This window comes from Cinclus cinclus, chromosome 3 (assembly GCF_963662255.1).
Source record: "Cinclus cinclus chromosome 3, bCinCin1.1, whole genome shotgun sequence".
Taxonomy (NCBI): Eukaryota; Metazoa; Chordata; class Aves; order Passeriformes; family Cinclidae; genus Cinclus; species Cinclus cinclus.
In genome coordinates, this window is record NC_085048.1 from 72,606,625 (window position 1) to 72,626,389 (window position 19,765).

Below are 19,765 nucleotides of genomic sequence, written 5' to 3' on the forward strand. Positions count from 1 at the left end.
TGATTGCACATGATTTATTATGTCAGGACTACATGGCAGGTATGAAACCACAGCCACTAAACAAATTATGTACTAGCCTGCATGATACTAATAATGTTGACTTTACAATATAGAGAGGGTACTGAAACAGAGATGAAAAATAAATAATCCTCAGTGCAAGATCCGGGTTGATTTTCTTGACTTCTCTAAAAAACTCTTCGGGCAAGAAAACTAATCTGTTGTAAAATTTTCTAGGATCCTCCTTCATATTTTCTTTTCCTCTTGAATAGTATAGTCTTTTTCATGATGGTCACCTTCCCTGACCAGATCAAATCTTGTCACAACATCTGATTAGTCCACTATAGATTGTCTACAGGAGCATACCCTGCTCTTTCTTCAACCCAAAATTTCCCATGTCTCTTCTAAACTTTCCTCTCAACAGCTTTTTTGGGGGGGCTCAGCTTTGCTGTCTCTGGAGAGTTTCCATTCCTATAATCCCCTCTCTGGAACAAGGTAGGAAATAAGCAATTTTCCACAGCTTTCATCATCTCTATTTATGTATTGGCTAGTTGCCAAAGCTGCAATGGCTAACTACCCTCTCCTGTTAATACTGTACAAGATAGTATGAAAGAACAAGCCAGTAAATACAGAGAATGTCATGACACACAATGCTGGATAAATAATCTTATACTAACCTAAAGATGTCAGATGTATGGTAACAAACTCCCTAAACCGTCATCTGGTCTCAGTGATTACAGAGTTAATTTTCTTCACAGTAGCTAGAAGAGTGCTGTGTTTTGGATTCAGAATCAGAATAAGGTCAACAACCCACAGATGTTTTAGTTGTTTCTGTTAGTGCTTACCCTGAGTTTAGGACTTTTCAGTTTCCCATGCTCTGCCAGCCAGCAGGTGCACAAGGAGCTGGGAGGAAGCACAGCCAGGACAGCTGACCTAAGCTGGCCAGAGGGATATTGCATACCCCATAGAATTCATGCCCAGTAAATGAACTGTGGGGACAGACCACTGCTCAGTGATGGAATGGGCATTGGTCAGTGGGTGGTGAGAAATTGTGTAGTGCAGCTCTTGTTTTTCTTGGGGGTTATGCTCTTTTCCTTTTCAGAATAATTATTAGTTATTATTAATAATATTATTTTGGTTTTATTATAATTTATTTTAATTATTAAATTGCTCTTACCTCTACACACAGCTATAACCTCTATCTGATTCTCCTTCCCATGCCACCAGTAGAAGGTGAAGGGGAAGAACTGAGTGAGAAGGTGCGTGGTACTCAGTTGCTGGCTCGGGTTTAACCCTGATGCACCAAAAGAAATTTATTTCCTTGCTTGCTTGTTTTTATCTGATCTTTCCCAACTATATTGGTAAAATTGATTTTAAAAGCTGGAAGTCTCTGGCTAAAACTTCATAAATAAATGTGAGGAGCCAAGCCTGTAACCTCAAGAAATCATCTGTTGCCTCATTATGTATCTATACTACTTGACATTTAAAGAGGAAGGGTAGGAAGGAGCAAAGAACAATGTCACAAAACATTCACTGATGTTATGGAAGACTTTCTGATTCTTACTAATGCACTAATGTACTGTTGCCTTCGAACCTGTCATAAATCCCATTCTGGTCTATGCCCCTCAAATAAAGCTCCAGAGCCTTCAGTACAGAAGTAATTATATCATTCAAAGTGTAATGTGGCAATACATATGAGGCTGAATATAAAATGTAAATGTAAAGTATGCTAAATTAAGCTAATTAAAGAGGCATTTGAAACAGGTCATCCAGATGCATTAAAATAATTTGTCCTGTCATATTCTTTGCCAAATGGAAAAGGAATTTTAATTTTCAGTATATGAATTTGAATGCACAAATCAGGATTATCAATGCAAGTTGCTCGGTAGAGCACAGGAGACATCAGTGGGTATATTCGTGCAGCTTGGGTCTTAAGCATAAGATGAAAATTAAATATGTTCATAGAGAGAAGATAATTTAATTCCTTTTCTGAAGACATTATTTGAACTGGGTTTTTTCCACTTGAATTATCAAAGACATTTAATTTTATTCAAATGTCATGGTATTATGACCAGAAAATCATGCAAAAAGAGCTACAAAGTGTTTTTCTTGATTTTTCTCAACACATATTTCTCAGTGGCTTTTATTGAGTTCCAGTCATGGCACTGTTAATTAATCCTTTAAAAAGTTTAAAGAATAATGGAAAGCTAATGGCCTGTGGGCTAATTCAAATGCTAATTGCCTAGCTACTGGGAAGATATGGGCACAACCAACAACAACCTATGATCTTGGCCCATGATCTACCAATTCTTTCACCTCCTGCTGCCCTCCGAAACACCAAGGGAATCTGACTGAACTCCACATGGTGTGTTGCAGGGAAAGATAAGGGCTGGAAGCAAAGCTGGGAGGAGGACACAGAGCTTTGCATTCATTCCCTCCTATCCTTATAGGGTATGGAGAGGAGGGAACAGGGCATTCGAGTTGGTGTAAAGGAACAGAGAGGGAAACAAGTCTCTGAGCACCTCTTCCTTTGAAATACCTGATTAACCACTCTCTGGAATCACCACTGTGTGATAACTGCTTTTCTGCTGTCTCCATGGTAAACCTAGCAGCATAGCTCTCTTGGCAGCATCACCTCTAACAAACCCAAGCTCACTCCAGTGTTCATGCAGCATTGAGCCTTAGCAAACAATCTTTTCTAGGAGACAAAATTCTCTCCACATGGAGACTGCAATACAAAGATAATTAACCACTTCCTCAGGGAAAAAGCTGGTGCCAAACAGGCAATTCAAGCCCTACAAGACACAAGCTAACAAAGCCATTGTGTCAGCATCTGGCTTCCCAATATGTCTTCTGGTAGCCATATAATCAGTTTTTTCAAGTCCAAATACAGGTATCTCACAGGTCCATCTGTCCTCCCCAGCTTCATGCACTATCTCATCATTAACAAAGGCAAGATTCCTGCACTTTATTTTCTTCCTGAGGAAACCCATTGCTAATGAACACAGAAGATAATTTCTGCAAAGATATATGTGCCAGACTAGCTGAAATTCCTCTGCAGTGCCCAGGCAATCCCCAGAGCCAAGCAATGAGTCAGTTTGTGTGCCTGCTTGGATCGTTGCCTGTGTCCCAGGAGTGCTCTGCTGAGCGACTCTTCTCAGGTGTGTTGACCATGGTCCAAATGTCAAGTGTTCACCATAAAGCTAAAAAAATTTAAACCCCACTTTTTTCTTTATAATCCTCTCATTATTTTCTCTTCTTTTTTGATATGGTCAGCAGGTTTGATCCATTTCATCAATTAATTAGTTTGAGCTTCAGCATGATTGCTTGGCTCTCACCTTTTCTAGTTGGATTCCATTCAATATCTCCAGATTAACTCCTAGAGGGGAAAGGGGTGTTTGTATTCCACTTGATGTTCCTGGTGATACTGGATAACTGTCTCTTCAAATCTCCAATCGGAGGAACTTTTATAGCTTAAAGTTCTTCAAAATACACAGTACCATTTGATCTCAGGAAAAACACAGACACAAAAACATGAAACTTTCTCCCTTCTTTCTATTTCACATTGTTTCTTTCTTCATTTCAAGACTTCCTCATCTTCATAATTCACCTTTTTGATCCTAACATGATCTTTCATCTTACTTTCCATATTCTCTAAGTCAGGTCTATTCCCTATATGGATATTTGCTTCACTGTATAAAGTTGAAGGGGTTTTACATTCAAAACATAATAAAAATAGTCAGCAGTGGCACAGCTCACCAGACTCACTAATCTCTTCGTGAAATAAATATCCACATATCATTTGGAAAAGACCACATTTATGTCTCATTTCAAGTGAAAAACTTATTTCATTTAAGTCATTTTCTGCCAACATTTATGGCTTTTCTGCTTCAAGTAACCCCAAAGTTGTTGCCTTTGAGGAATGAATGCAGATATGTAATGAGAAAACTCCTAATACTCACAGATTTTACCATCCTATTTTACAGTATTCTTAAACTGATTATATTTTCCTTGATGGACCAGGGATGGCATTGAGGAACTGTTTTTAAAGCTCAGCCCTCCAGGCCTTTCTCTTCCAGCCAATACTGGAAGAGTCTTTATGACAGGATGACAGCAACAACACCTGAGGCCAGTCCAGTTTCAAATCTGTCTCACCATATGCCTTGAAAACTCTGTTTCCCATTTTATATAGCAATTTTATAACAGCTGTAGGTGCAGACTGCATCAGAATTGATGAAATCTAAAAGTCAGTGCAACAAGACAACAAAAATGCTCCTGCTAGTGTAGAGTACCAGGTTAGTATATTATTTTTCACTCCTCATTAATTCCAGTGCTGTTCCCACACTTAGTCTCTCTCATGATCAGCAGCAGAAGCTACTTGGTAACTGGGGTCCTTCAAAACCTCAGGAAGGAGTGAGGCCACTGACCAGAGGCCACTGAGACTAGCTTTGGTGGGTGACCCTTTTCTTCAATGAAACTGATGACATATTTAAAGTTTAAAGTTATGAATGGATTTTACCTGAAAGAGACACAGACAAGAATGATTACTATATCATACAAAGAATTTCAGGTTAAATGGCACAACTCCTTAATGAAGGCCTTATTATACACAGACCAGATTGTATAGTGGGAAAATGTTTCACTCATTAGGTATTAACTGCCACAGTTCCCAGCTGAGCTCTTAATAACCTTTAGTAGCTGTTGACTTGGGTAAAAGTAGAGTGATCTCCAGCTAGGATGGTACATACCAAGTACAAACACACTGTGGAAGCAGAAGAAATGCAGAAAATATCCTTTTCCTCAAACTTGAATACTATCAGGTTGGAGAATTGCAAGGTGAGGGAGAAATTAAAAACAAAACTTTGAGGAGAGGGATAAAGAGCTGCCCTGAAGAGATACCTCCATGAGAGGCAATAGAGTTTATATATCAAAGTGTTCTTGTATTTAAAAAAAAACATGTGTATTTTTATGAGTATTGAATCTTTATTAATTGATTTGTGAACTTTATTTACTCCAGGGAAATATTGGTGCAACACCTGAAAAGAGCAGGTAGCAAAACCTGTCATCCATTATGTAGGGAACTAATTTTTGCAGAAGAATACTTGCATAAATGCATGGCAGGTTTATTGGAATCACTCTCACCTTTTCTGGAGGGAACCAACAGGACAAAAGCATTTGTGGGACCACAGGTAAGACCCAGCTTCTATAATCAGCCTCAGAGCCATGTCCTATCTTCGTCTGCAGCAGTCAGTAGCAGGGGAAAAAATTGTCTCAGAATCTTTAATCCTGGTCTGGAAGAAAACGATGCTGCTCAGTCACTGCTTGAGCAATGTCCATGCCAAGTTCTGTCAGGCTGCTAAGGCTGAAGAACATCTCTGGATGTCCTTCACTCCCAGGGAAGGCAGAGGTGTCCTTGAGGCCAGCACACCAACCTCATAGCATCAGTTGCTGTTACAAGATTTTCTGTGCTTGGGCAGGGTGTGCTTGTGGAAGAATAGCTGAAGGTTATCTGGGAAGTTTCTTCTGAGCTTCACTGAAAGCACCAGAGGCCAACACCCAGAGAAGACATCAGCAGACTTCCACAGTTTGAGTAAAGACACATTCCCTCCCACAGAAAACCTCTACTGACCATACTTATGGCACAGCAAAATGCCTTGAGCTCCCAGCACTGCTCAAGTGAAAGTCTCAGAAATTGGGGACCATACTTCATTTTTCACTTCAGAGGAGATTTGAGTGGAGGGAAAATGTAGCCAAGATCAAAGTTCAGGGCAGGAACATCTACCCATCACTCTTTCACATTCATGTCAGGTAAGTATCTGCCCAGTCTCTTCCTTACAGTAATACTTTAATGAGTAAAGCAATCACTGGTGGTTATAGAATATTCCCAACATTCTCAAAAAATCTGTTACCAGTAGGTGGCTAAATGATACCACTCAGTGATGTAAACATCAAAATTGTGGCTAAGGATCCACCTCCTGCTTCCAGGAACAAACCTTGTAGCAAGGCAGGTCTGGTTATGTTAGAAATCCATTAAACAAAAGCAAAGCATCAGTTAACTGTATGACTAAACCAACAACAAAAGTAGCATCTACAAATGACACATGCATCATCTGTTTGGTTTATGACAACCATTTTTATAAGGCTAAAAAAATAAACCAGGAGGCTCAAGATGGCATGCTATGTGTGATACCTAAATAAGATTCAGATTTCTGCTAATGCAGACTTGCAAAGAAGCACATAGCCTGGCAGAGAATTTACAGAGCAACTCTTGCTTCTAGGTATGTATCAATATTACATAAAGCTATGAAAACAGAGGTTGACATTCTGCCTTTAAGAAGATAACTATACTTTAAACAGATTGAGCTACTAATGTGTTATGAGCTCCTTTCTTAGCAGTGTTTAATATATATTTAATTCAGATTTCTGTTGTCAATACAAAGTTACAATTTATTTGAAGCATAACTGTATAAAATCTTAATTGTGATAGAAATCTCTTTGCCAAAAAGTGACCCGAATTGATAGTTTTAGAGAGCTCTCTAGGAAAATACACTTCACTGCTCTAAAAAGATTGATAAATTCATTAATAAAAGCAGAAATTGCATATTCCATTAGGAAGGCATAAAGTGAAGCAGTGCCACCAGATTCCTCTGTATGTGATTAATTATAATGCTGTTCAATAAATTAACAATTTCTCAGTATGCCAAAGGTCTTATGTTTAGCATTAACATTTGATATACACTGTAGGTACTATAAATGCAGCTGTAGTCCAAATATTACGACGCTTACTTGGAACATTGACTTTGTCTCCTGTGTATCATGATTAGAGTTCAAGAAAAAAATTGCTTTAACAGCTCTGGTTTATCTCTCAGGTCTTACAACACACATCCTATTTTAACATGGAGTGCTTGCTACTAAGTGCCCCTTGTACACTTCCTCCATTTCCAAAGTATGTTTTTCCTCAAAGGGCTTCCTCTAGTCACTAAAACCACTTACAAATAATCCTTTTTGACACTGCAAGATATAATGCAAAAAGGAAGCATTATTCACATCCCTCTATGTATAAACTATATAGGAAGGGAAAAGTCTACAACATACAGTAATACACAAGAAAATAAATTAGATAGCTTTACACCAAAGTTTATGGTGTAATCTTTTATATTTGCAAATAAGAATATCACTGTCCTTTCTCATTCATCTCAAATAAAACAAATATATATTTCATACTTGTAAGTGCAACATCATAATTACATTATTATTAGTATATATTATTATTAGGATTTTTTTGTAACTGCTGTTACTATTACTGCTACTGTAATGCCTGTTCTGATTATCATCATTATTATGACAACTCCCTTTGTGCAGAAAGAAAACATACCTGATTTAGGAGAGCTTGCTAGGATAACATAATCTCTTATAGGTTCAGAGAACCTCATACCTTTGAATACTTCAGAAGTGCAAGGTGGTGTGGGGTAGGTAAAGACCAGGTCTGCCAGCCACTGTCAGTGATATTTTTCAACATGCCAGCTAAAACTGTTTCAGACTTTTCTGTTCCTTTCTCTTCCCTTTTGCTTTCAAAAATTCCCCATCGATTTTAAACAATCATGGGCAGCAGAGGAAAGCACAGGTTACCTATTTATGTGTTATTTCTAGCAGTGAGTGTTTCTTAACTTGAAGGAGCCTTCTCAAGTAAGAGAAAGGGCAGCCCTTCACAGACCTTCACAGGAAATGATCCTAAATGAGCTACAACTGAGACTTAAAACTGTCTCACTGACACCACTCCACTTAGAAACCCATAGACTCCAGAGGAAATATAAAGGAATCTATTTTTAATGACAACTCAAAGGACAGCTAACATGCATCCGATGTTATTCCAATTTCATCATTGTTAATGTGGCCTCTGACATGTGGTCATTGAACATGAGATAATTAAGGGAAATTAGGCTTCATACTTTATCTATAAGTGAATATGGACAACATTGCTGACTAACCTTGGAAGAATGTGGGTGTTTTTCATACACACTGAGGGAGGACATTCAGAATAACCATACGTGACAAACTGTGTAAAACTGTCCTTTGATGGTCTTTTCAGTTTACTTCAGCAGCACCAGAGCTTTGGCCTGGGTATGCAGATCAAGAAATAGAGGGTCCAGAAGAAGGGGCAAGGCAGCAGAAATATCAGCATGCTGACAGGATACATGGTGAAAAGAGATTTGATGACTGATAAAATGGACATTCATTTCAGTGTCACTGAGGGTCAGATCTCTGGGTCAGTGTGATGAAGGAAGCAGATTAACGGACTCTAAGAAAAGTTCTCCTTGTGCTTCTTCAGACATTTGCCTTTTCTTAAAAAGTATGATTAGCTGGAATAACTTGGAAATTGGACTTCCAAGTTAGATGATCATTAAAGTCCCCTTCCAACCCAAAGCATCCTATGAACTCATCAGCATTTTATTGCCATTTTAGGCAAATAAAATATTCCTGGTTGGCATGGAAAGGTGATGCCAGGTCCCATACACAAAGATGGGCAAGTATCAGCAGTACTTTTTTCTCAGAGGTAAACTCAAATTCTGTAAACAAAGATCCATACATAAATGTTTTAAATAGTGAGCTAACAATCTGAACTGGTATTTTAGCACTAGAAGTATTATATAAATTAAGAGCTGCCATGCTAGAAGTAAGAGAAGTCATAGCTGTTGATAAATTCTAAAAGTATGTAACCAGTTCAATTAAAACCCTCTTGCAGGACACTGCCTTAAAGTTAAGTTTTCAAATAGCAGCAGAGCCTAATGGGAGATAAATTCTCAGAGGTCCAGGAAATACAATAATTTCCAGATTGAAGATGTCTTTAGGTGACAGGTTGGAAACCAGGAAACAATTTTGAGTAATTATCACTAAATGCTGGTTATTCTGTTGTCCACACTTGCACCTAGGACACATGGCTAAATGCTACTTTGGTCTGTTCTGTGATCCATATTCTTTAAAGACTTCATTTCAGCTTGGCCTCATATCCCAGGAGTCTATCCAGAATCAATATTTATCATGTGCCTAAATAAAATAACTAATCTAAAATATTACTTAATCTTCAATATATGCGCTATTATGCAATGTTTGTTTAAAGTACACAGTTAAGCTTATTCTCAGGTTACACTTGGCGAAAAGATCACTTTTCAGGCTTTTATTTCACTCTTCTGTTTGCTTAGCTGACAGTTATAATTAAAAATAGAGAGGTTTAGCCTGCTCTAGGTGGATGTACTTATAGGGCCTGTGAGTACTGTTTCATATTATTTTATGAAGAATGGATCATGTTAATTCTGTCAATCATTCCAAAGCCTTTCAGCCTAAGACTTTGACTTGTTGCCAGAGGCTATATTTTTATGAGAATTTGAGTGAAAATGATTTTGCAACATTCAAGTATGTAAAAAAATTGTTGGGAAAATAGTCTCTTCCCTCTGCTTTATGGCCATTATGATTAGTACTTAATTACTGAAGTCATGACTGAAGCCTTGATTTAGTTAGGGCTTTAATAGTCATGGCATGATTCATATGACTTTTATCCAGATTTATTTTCTTCTCCATGTTTAAAAGAGTAAAATAACATTAAAATGTTCCTATACAGGAAACATTAATTATTATCTAAATTACACAAATTTAGCTGAATGGGAACAATAGTGTCCTAAAAAGCTACAACCAGCCTGCTGTTGCCTTACTTTCATAGGTAGGTGAGCTGAAGTTCATCATTGGGCTAAGGAGCAGAAATCTGACTTTGTTATTTTTCATTCAACACAGGGCCCTACGTAAAAGTCTAGATCACTACAAGGTGCAGGACAAGTAAGGAGCAGAAGGGCTGAGTCCTGGCTCCTGATAACATTGGGCAAAGTTGCAATCCAATGAGAAGTAACATCTCCAGTCGTATACTTGGTTCTTAGCAAAGAAAGGGAGACCTTTGATCAACAGTTCAGCTGCTGAAATGGCCAGGTAGCAGCAACATGGGACTCGGCCTTTTTTAATGATGGATATTTGAGCCAATTCAATAGAGGTTTTAGCCACCTTTGCCCACACTGTATCACAGAAACACAATATGCTTGCACTTGGAGAAAGCCCAAGAAATCATTTAGTCCAACTTCACTGCCAAAGCAGTTACCTTTGGCGATCTTGGCACAAGCTGAGCAGGACTGTGCCCAGCTGGCCTTGGAATTTGACCAAGGACAGAGATTTTCTAGATGAGATCTTCACCATTCGATGAATACAGAGCATACATGAAATATATGATGAACTCTACCTTGATGCTTATGTAATCTTACTGCCGTAAATCACAGCAAAATTACTCCATGTTTATAGGCAATACAGAATGCAAACACATTGTGGAATATACATACACTGGATGTATACCTATTTCATTTATGTGAACTCAGTCTGGAATGTAGAAAAAAATTGGAATTAAGCTAGTAACATGGTTTTGGTGAATTTGCATGTAAAGATACAGAGGAAATACTACTATTATATAACTCTGGAGCTCTGGAGACTTTTGGAGTACTTTCTGATCGAACATTTTTCATCAGAAAAGTTCTCATCAGCTGTACTGCTGACACCTAAAAGGAAAAATCAGATTACAGATGACGCATGACATGAATCTCATATTCTGAGAGGACAGACCTACCTACTGTCCTTCATACTGAAGACTATGAGGTTTGAGAAAGATCCAGGGACTTGGATTTTAAAAAGAAGTTGAGATGGAATAGGACTGAGAATACTTCCTGGTCCCAAAGATAAAATTCTAATGAACGTATTTTTATGGGAATTGAATAATTTTATCAGACACTGCTGATAAAATTAGGCTTCAATTCTTTTCACTTTCTGCACTTACTGGAAACCAGACTAGTTGAATGATTTTGTTTGAGTCCATTATCACTCTGAAGCTGATATCAAGAAAAAACAAAGACACAAGGACAAAATATGTATGAAAAACATCACCATTTCAGCATTAAGGAAATAAATTATTTTATCTTTGCATTCTTAATTTTTAACATTTTTTGCCCTGAGGCCAAAACTTTATTCCAGTTTATATGGTAATCCAAAGCAAGACCTTCATCCAAAGGAAAGAAATATCCTTTATCTATATATGACATATGAAGAAGGCCATAACTACAAAACTACTATCAGTCTTCTCAAAATTCTGCACCTACTAATACATATCATCCCAAAACCTTCAATTTCAACAATATCATTACAGTTTCCATCACAGTTCAAAGGGACATTTTACTGTCATGTGTGCAGAGCTGTATCTGTGGCAATTTCTCTTTGCAGAAGGGAGAATATTCTCATTCTTCATGGCTTTTCCTGACTTTTTTTCCAAAACACACAATTTACTGTTTTCAACAATGATTTGAACACCCTTCCCTGTTAATAAGATTTGAAGGAAAAAAAAAATCTTTTTGATCCCAGAATCTGGTTCTGAAAAGAAATAGGTGATATACTTCAAGTTACTAACATTGAAGATATGTTTTCTTGGTCATGAGAAGCTTCATGCCAGGAATGTATTTAACAGAGTTATGGAAAATTCAGTTAGATTTTCCAAAACATTTTCAAGTATTTTGAATCTTCTTATTTGATATCCCTGATCTTATAACTGCGCAAAGAGAGGCTCAAAGATATTAAGACTTCAGCTCACGTGCATGAAGCTCTCAGTGTTTGTTTGCTTCAACGGAAATGACAAAGTGCCAGCACACTTCTTACAAACTTTCTCACGTGTCTTTCAGGAACTTTCAAACCTTACCCCATTTTGCCCCAGTCTCTGCAGGAAAAAAACCCAAGGCTTTCCATCAACAGAGAAAGCACAGAAGAAAACACACATTGGACATCCAGGGGAACCTTGGTCTACTCTTTTTTCCAATAATTAAATGAATGGCTGCCTTGCTTTTTTCTAATTTTCTGGTATAATCTAAATAGGAAGTGGGAAAAGGGGCAGCCTGGGTAGTTGTCAGAGTTGAGAGGGTGCAGGGAATAACTTCATCTGTGAAACTGAATGTGAGACTCAAGGTAAGGAAGAGAATAGGTGACACTAGCAAAGGAGACAGACGGTGAGTTTTCATGGTCAGTCTGGGAAAACACAGACCCATAGAGGGGATTGTGCCCCTCCCACTCTCAGGCCCATGAGATGGCATTGCCTGCCACCCACTCGCTATGTCAGAGCAGATCCTAGGCAGCAATTCCTAGTACTGGGACTGGTCGAGGTAGAGCTAGCACAGCAAATTCAACAGAATCAGACATCTCTCGCTCAGCTAGCTCTTCTGAAGAGGAAGATGAGACCACAGCTGCCCTGAATAGGTGAAGGAGGGAAAAGATAGCCAGAAGAGCCATAAGGGAACATAGTACAACAGCCAAATGTACTAGGTCAAAAACGGAAAAAAAGGAAAAACTGATTGTGCAAGCCCCATCACAGCAAGCAGTCTGCAGTCAGGGGCCAATATATGTAAAGGTTCCATACTCCCTTGTCGAGTTAGAACAGTGGAAAACCACTGCAGGAAAATATAAAGAAAATATAAAGAAAATCCAGATAAAGTAGCAAATTTAGTAGAAAGGGCAATTAACCCACAAAACCCTGACTGAAATCTATGATTTGACCTGATTTGAAATTTATGTTAGACACATTATGTGACCCCACTGAGACACAAATGGTTAAGAAAGCCATTACAACTTCTGTAGAAGCATGGACAGCTGGTGGATCAATCCAGGGTACAGTTACAGAGGTATTTCCATTAGACAATCTTGGGTGGGACCCTAATGTGCCAGAACAGATGGTAAAGTTAAAATGATATCAGAATTTCATAGCATATGGGTTAAGACATGGTGTACCTAAAGCTCTAAATTGATCAAAGTTTTACAAAATAAATCAAAATTATGATGAATGACCCGCTGATTTTTTAAACAGGTTAAGAGAAACTGCAATCAAATATACAGACCTAGAGCCTGAATCAGCTGATGGGAAAGCATATCTAATTCTTTTATTTATGGGTCAAGCTACAAATGACATAAGAAGAAATCTGCAAAAGCTAGACAGGGTTCAAGACCCAGATAGTTTGCTAGAAGTGGCCTGTAAGGTACATCAGGACAGGAGCCCAAGTGACAGAGTTAGACACCAACCTAGTAAGAAGGTGATTCAGGAGAAGTCATCCAAGAAAACTTCCCCTACAGACAAAGATCAGTGTTTCATTTGTAAGAAATGGGGACATTGGAAAAATCACTGTCCAATGTTGAAGTAAAAATCACCAGTTCTCCAACTCACAATGGGACAAAACTCATGCTCAGAATGATGGGGACTGAAGGCTTCTCCCCCAGCAGAGCCTTTGGTTATAGCTAGGCTGGGGAAAGATGACATTGAATTTTTATTAGACGCTGGAGCAGCATATTCTGTATTAAACAATTTAGAAGGAAAAACTGAATCAAGATACTGTACATGTTGTTGGGGCAACAGGGGTAAGCAAAACATGGCCTTTCTTCCAACCTTTAAAATTACAACTGGGGAAGCACTGGGAAACTCATCATTTCCTTTATATGCCTAAGTCCCCCAAACCATTTCTGGGGAGACATTTGCAAGACAAATTGGAAGAAGAGATTAAATTTAAAAAGGGAAGGGGTGTATGAGCTGTAATTCCTAAAACTAAATTTGTCGAAGTTGCCACACTTTTTATACAGGGCAAATGAGGTGAAATCCCATTGAAGCTGAAAATGCTGTCAACCCAACAGTGTGGGCCAGTGATATCCCAGGAAGATCCATATGGGTAGAACCACTGAGTATTGCACCCAAAGCAAGAGCCACACTGGTAGGGCAAAAACAACACCCCTTGAAATTAGAGAGCCATAAGGGATTGGCACCTGTAATTGAAAAATTCCTCCAACTTCAGTTATTAGTGCAATGTGAGTTGAAATACTACATCCCCATACATGTTGTTAAGAAAACAGATGGTAAGAGTTATCTATCAGCAAGATTTAAGAGCAATTAACAAAATTATAGAGGACATAACAAAATTATAGAGGACATACACCCAACGACAGCCAATCCCTACACCCTTTTGACCTCACTGACAGATGAATTAGGGTGGTTTACTGTTGTAGACCTGAAGGATACCTTTTTCTGCATTCCTGTGCATAAAAATAGCCATGAGCTCTTAGCTTTCGAGTGGAAGAATCCTGAGACAGGGAGGAAAAGTCAACTTACTTGGACAGTTCTACCCCAAGGTTTCAAGAATAGCCAAACAATATTTGGAAACCACCTAGCAAAGGAATTGGAATATTGAGGAGACAGGAGTCAGAAGGGGTTATTCTTCAATAAGTGACGACATCCTGATTGCAGCTAGAACCAGAGATGACTGTATACAATTTAAACTTTATTAAACTTCTTGGGACTGAGTTGGTGCAGAGTTTCTAAAGACAAAGCACAGATTGCTAAAGAAGCAGTAGTTTGCTTGGGGCATGAGATCTTTTGTGGACACCAACAGCTCAGCAAGGAACGGAAAGAAGCCATCTGCTGAATCCCAGAGCCCCACACTGTAAGAGAAATGCAAGCTTTCCTGGGAATGGCAGGTTGGTGTTGTTTGTGGACAGCAAATTATGGAACCCCTGTATAGAGCACTAAATCGGCCAAAAAAGGAATTATCATATGGACAGAAAACACTAGAGCAGCTTTTAAACAGCTGAAACACTCTTCAACATCAGTTCCAGCACTGGGTTTGCCAGACATAACTAAACCTTTTGAACTTTTTACCTATGAGAGACTGAATGGGGCTTTGAGGGTACAAGCACAGTGCCTCAGGAACCAACAGAAGGCTATGGCCTATTTTTCCAATCAGCTAGACAATGTTGTCCAAGGCTGGCCAGGGTGCCTGAAGGCTCAAAACTCACCCTTGGGCGACACACTGTCATGTATGTACCCCATGCTGTAGCACGTGTACTTGAACAAAAAAGGGGACATTGGATATCTGGCAACCGTATGCTTAAATACAAATCACTGTTATTAGAGCAGGATGATGTTGTTTTGAAAAGTTCTGATGTTAACCTTGCCATGTTTCTGTCCTCCATCTTAACTGATTATGTGCCTGAGCATGACTGTTTGCAGAAAATTGGAGAAGTCTATTCCAGCCAACAAGACCTGAAGGATGTGCCCCTAGAAAATCCAGATTGGGAGCTTTTTGCAGATGGGAGCAGCTTCATGAGAAATGGTAAAAGGATGACAGGCTATGCAGTGACCGCCCAGGACAAAATTGAGGCACAAGCCCTGCCAGCGGATGTCATTACAGAAACCTAAAGTGATTGCACTGACAAGGGACCTGGACCTGAGCAAAGGAAAGAAGGTAAGTATATGGACTGACTCTAAATACACATTTAGTGTTGTCCTTGCCCATGGAGCCATCTGGAAGGAGAGAGGACTTCTGAATGCTCAAGGTAATCAAATCAAACATGCTGAACAAACACTCGCCCTCTTAGAGAGCATTAAAAAACCCACAGAAGTAGCTATCATGCATTATAAAGGTCACCAAAAAGGGAAAACCACTCAAGAATTGGGAAAGTGCTTTGGTTATAAAGCAGCAAGAGGAAATTGCAGAAAAAGGTATTCTTGCAGTAATTCCACAAAATACAGACTGATTTCTCACTGTTCACCCCAAAACATGATGAAGCAGACCACAAGCTAATTAAGTTCCTTAAAGCTGAAATCACAGAAAGTGGATGGGTTGTTACACCAGCAAATTAGGTGTAGTCCCACCCCTAATCCTTCTGGAGCTAGCTCAGAGACAGCATGAAAACACATTTTGCGGCTGAAAATCTTTTGAAACACCTGAAAAAGGTAGTAGTAGGAAAGGGAATGGCTGATACTGTACAATCAGTAGTGAGTAAATGTGAAATCTGCTGTAAAAACAACCCTGATATGAGGAAATTAATTGTGTTAGGAGTAACAAAGGCAGGGGATCTTCCTGGAGATTACTGGCAAATAGATTTTGCAGAGTTACCACGCAAAAAGGGATACCTGTACATACTGGTATTAATTGACATCTTCAGTGGATGGCCAGAGGCTTACCCCTGTCACACTAACACAGCCAAGGGGGTGGTGAAAGCTTTGCTCAATTATATAATTCCAAGGTTCAGGGTTCCCTTGGGAATGTCATCAGACAGGGGGACCACACTTTGTTGAAACAATGGTTAAAGAAGTTAGTTGGATTTTGGGAATTACTTGGGATCTGCATACACCTTATAGACCTCAAGCGAGTGGTAAAGTTGAACATATGAACAGAACTCTTAAAACACGAATTAGTAAAATTTGTCAGGAAACATCCATTATATGGATTCAAGCCTTGCCTATAGCTTTACTGAGAAAGCTCATAAAACCAAGGTGGAGGGATAGCCTCAGTCCCTATGAAATACTGTATGACAGACCATATCAAATTCCACATATTCCTGGTGAAATTCACGTGAAGGAGAAACTTGATTTACAGAGATATCTAATAGCTTTAGGTTCCACTTTGCAGAAGCTCCAGAATTACGTTGTGCTATCCAGACACATAGGATTGGACACACCTGCACATCCATTCCAACCTGGAGACTGGGTCTATATTAATTGATAGGACAGTGATCCTCTACAACCCAAGTGGAGATGGCCATTCCAGGACCTGTTGACTACCCCCATTCACCACAGTCAAAGTTGCTAGAAAAAGACCCTGGATTCACTACTTGGAGTTAAGAAGGCTTCTGCTCTTGAAAAAAAAATGGAAAACCAGAGAATTATAGAGACAAAAATATGATTTAAATTTTTCCTCTTCTGTGCCTAAAGAACTGTTCATAATAATCATTATTCTTCTTTTCATGATAGCTGACTGTGTAAGACATTACTACTGTTGGATATTTATTATTGTTAGATATTTGCTGTTGATGTATATTTATCTATTATGAAATACCTATTGTGAGTAGATATTTAGAATAGAGACTTGACAAGGTATAGGCCTTGTCAAGTCTCTAAAGGGGCAGAATGCTGCCTTGGGTTTTGACTTTCACATTTTCCAGATTCTGTGCTCCACTGGTGTACAACTCTGAACTTTATGTGGGGTGTTGGTGGGTTCTCTCCACTGTTCCTTGTGTGGGGCAGTCCTTTTCCAGCCTGGGGGATCCGTATGCCATTGTGGCTTCAGGCTCAGAAGGTGTAAACAGTGGCGAATTGGGGGGAGCAATCTAGGAGGATGGGACATCACGACCTGGGGCTGTGGTTGGACAGTTGGCTCTGGTGTGTAAATGAACCAAACCTTGCAGGAGTGTCAGGGCTACTAGCCCAGCTAATAGCCCATCTTGGGTGGACCCACAGCCAGGATCTTGTAGTGCCCAAGGTGCATCCTTTGAAGGCCTTTTGATAAATACCTACTTTATTCCTTTAATACTGCCTAGGCTCTGTTCTAGGTAGCCTCTTGAGGCATCAAGGGTTCAGAAAACTACAAATCCCACATGTCCAGGCACACTGCAACAACAAAAGGCATGCCAAGGAAAACAAAAGACTGCCACAACATGGCTTCTTCAAAACCTTTCTGCTTGGGATCTGCCTCACACCAATGTGGCTTTTACTGTTCCACCTAGGGTTAGGGTTATGCCTAGGGCTAAGGTGCAAAAAACCAGAAAGCTTAGAAGTCCAGGCACACAGCACATGCAAATGTCATGTCAAGGGGAACACAAGACTGTGACAACATGGCTCCCTCGACACATTTCTGCTTGGAACTCCCCTCAAACTTAATTATGTGCTAAAGAAAATACATTATCCAAACTCAGATTAAAAATTTCAATGCACTTACTTATTAGAATTCACTTAGTAGTAGATTTTTTTTTATTTAAAATTTAAAATTTCTTATTCCACTTCTTTCCATTCAATTGCATTTCAAATACTTCCTGATCACTTCATAGTACTTTTACTTGAGGCTGAGAAAAATTATTCACCAGATTTAGCATATTCTGCTAATAACTCATCATCATTCTCAACTTCAAAGGTTTAAAGAGCTTTAAAAATTTCTGGCTGCTTGTCACAACAGGGTACAAAACTCTTTGGAAGGATAACATTGGCTTCTCTGGGGACAGATTAGCAGGGCAAGTTATTACCTTATCTACATGTCAATGAACTTCTGGTTGGCCTTTTTTATGTAAACCTGTGCAAGCTGTGATACAAAGGGACACCTGGGTTATTTGTTTCTCAGCAATTAAGTAAAGCTTGCATGTTTATAAACATAGCATTAATAAATGTTGGATAGTTTCAATGACTTACAAAAAATCAATGAGATTTTGACCCCTTTATCAGGAATGCTGGCAATTAGACAACTCCTATCCTTATATTGCTTGCATGTGGCCATGCAAGCAGCTGTCAGCAAATGCTGAGCAAGACATCTATCTCTCTTAGTGGTACGGTGACTCCCTGACCAGCTGTATAAGCAGGAAAACCAAAACTTTATCACCTCAGATATGATCCTGCACTAATGATTTTGGCTACAGTCTTGTCTCTGCACAGCAGCACACTATCAGGAGGATTCAGTAGCTTGGATTAGAACTACTTGGTTTCTAGACAGCAGGGTGGTCCAACAGCCATAAATTCTGGAAGATTTAGTTTTCCTCCAGGTGGGCTAGAAAGAAAACACCTGCATTTTACCAGAAGCTTGTTGAAACAAAAACATTATTATAAAATGTTTCCATTGGAAAATTTGTTGGTTTACAAATAAAATTTGTTTCAGCAAATCATCTCTGATTGCTTCTCAGAGTTACCCAGCTCATCTGTCAATGCACTGGGCAAACACCTTCTTCTTCAAGCCCCTCTCCTTCCCGTGTCTGTCTGCTGCCCTGGGTGTTCACTATCCTTAAAGCTCATTTTCTCACTCCCAGCTAGTGCACTCCTGATGCACAGACACAGTATTTACAATGCCTGGTCTCTTTTTGGTTGTCTCTTTTTAAGATGCCACCTCCTTAAAATGCATTCACTGTTCAGCATACAAGCAACATCCTTAGCAAGTCTAGTCATCCTTCCATAACTACTATCAACTGCCAAGATCCCACCTTCCTCTGTAAGCAACCTGTCTTTACAGGTCTTTACAGCCATACTCACCTCTGATCCCTACCTTGGCTCAATTTTTAACACTCCAAAATCTCTGCAGGTGCCTTTTCTGGAAGCACTTACATCTATCCCTGAGGCAGTGCTTACTCTAAGCTTCCATAGCAGGCAACTTACCAAAGTTTTTTGTCTCTGCCTTTGCCAACCAAGCTGGCCTCCTGATTTCCTTCCTGGCTTTGTTCCTGATTTCTACCAGTCACCATGACCATATCTGTCCTTTCCTTTCTTCCTTCCTGCACTCCAGAACAGTCCTTAATGTAGTGCAACTGCTACTCCCCTGCAGCTCACTGGAATTCTACCTCAGAGCAGTAACATAAGCGGCTGCTGCCAACTCCTCAGAGTAGAGAATGGTAAGTGATTTCAGAGTATGAAGAAGTGTTAGGACCAATTTAGGGAGAGTGTTTTGATCTAGAGAAGAAAATTTTTAATTCTCTTCCCAGCCACACGATGGTGAGATCATTTGGGGAATCTGGTGAGTCCTTCAGACTGACTTATGTCTAAGAGTGTGAGATGGCAGCAGCTGTGTGGCGAGCTGTAGATATGCCAAAAATAACTGGCAAACGCACCAGCTTAATGTACTTGAGACAATGAGTAGACCCTGTGTGACTTCTGCTTACCCCCAAGCTCACAATCTAGAGACAGAGGCTG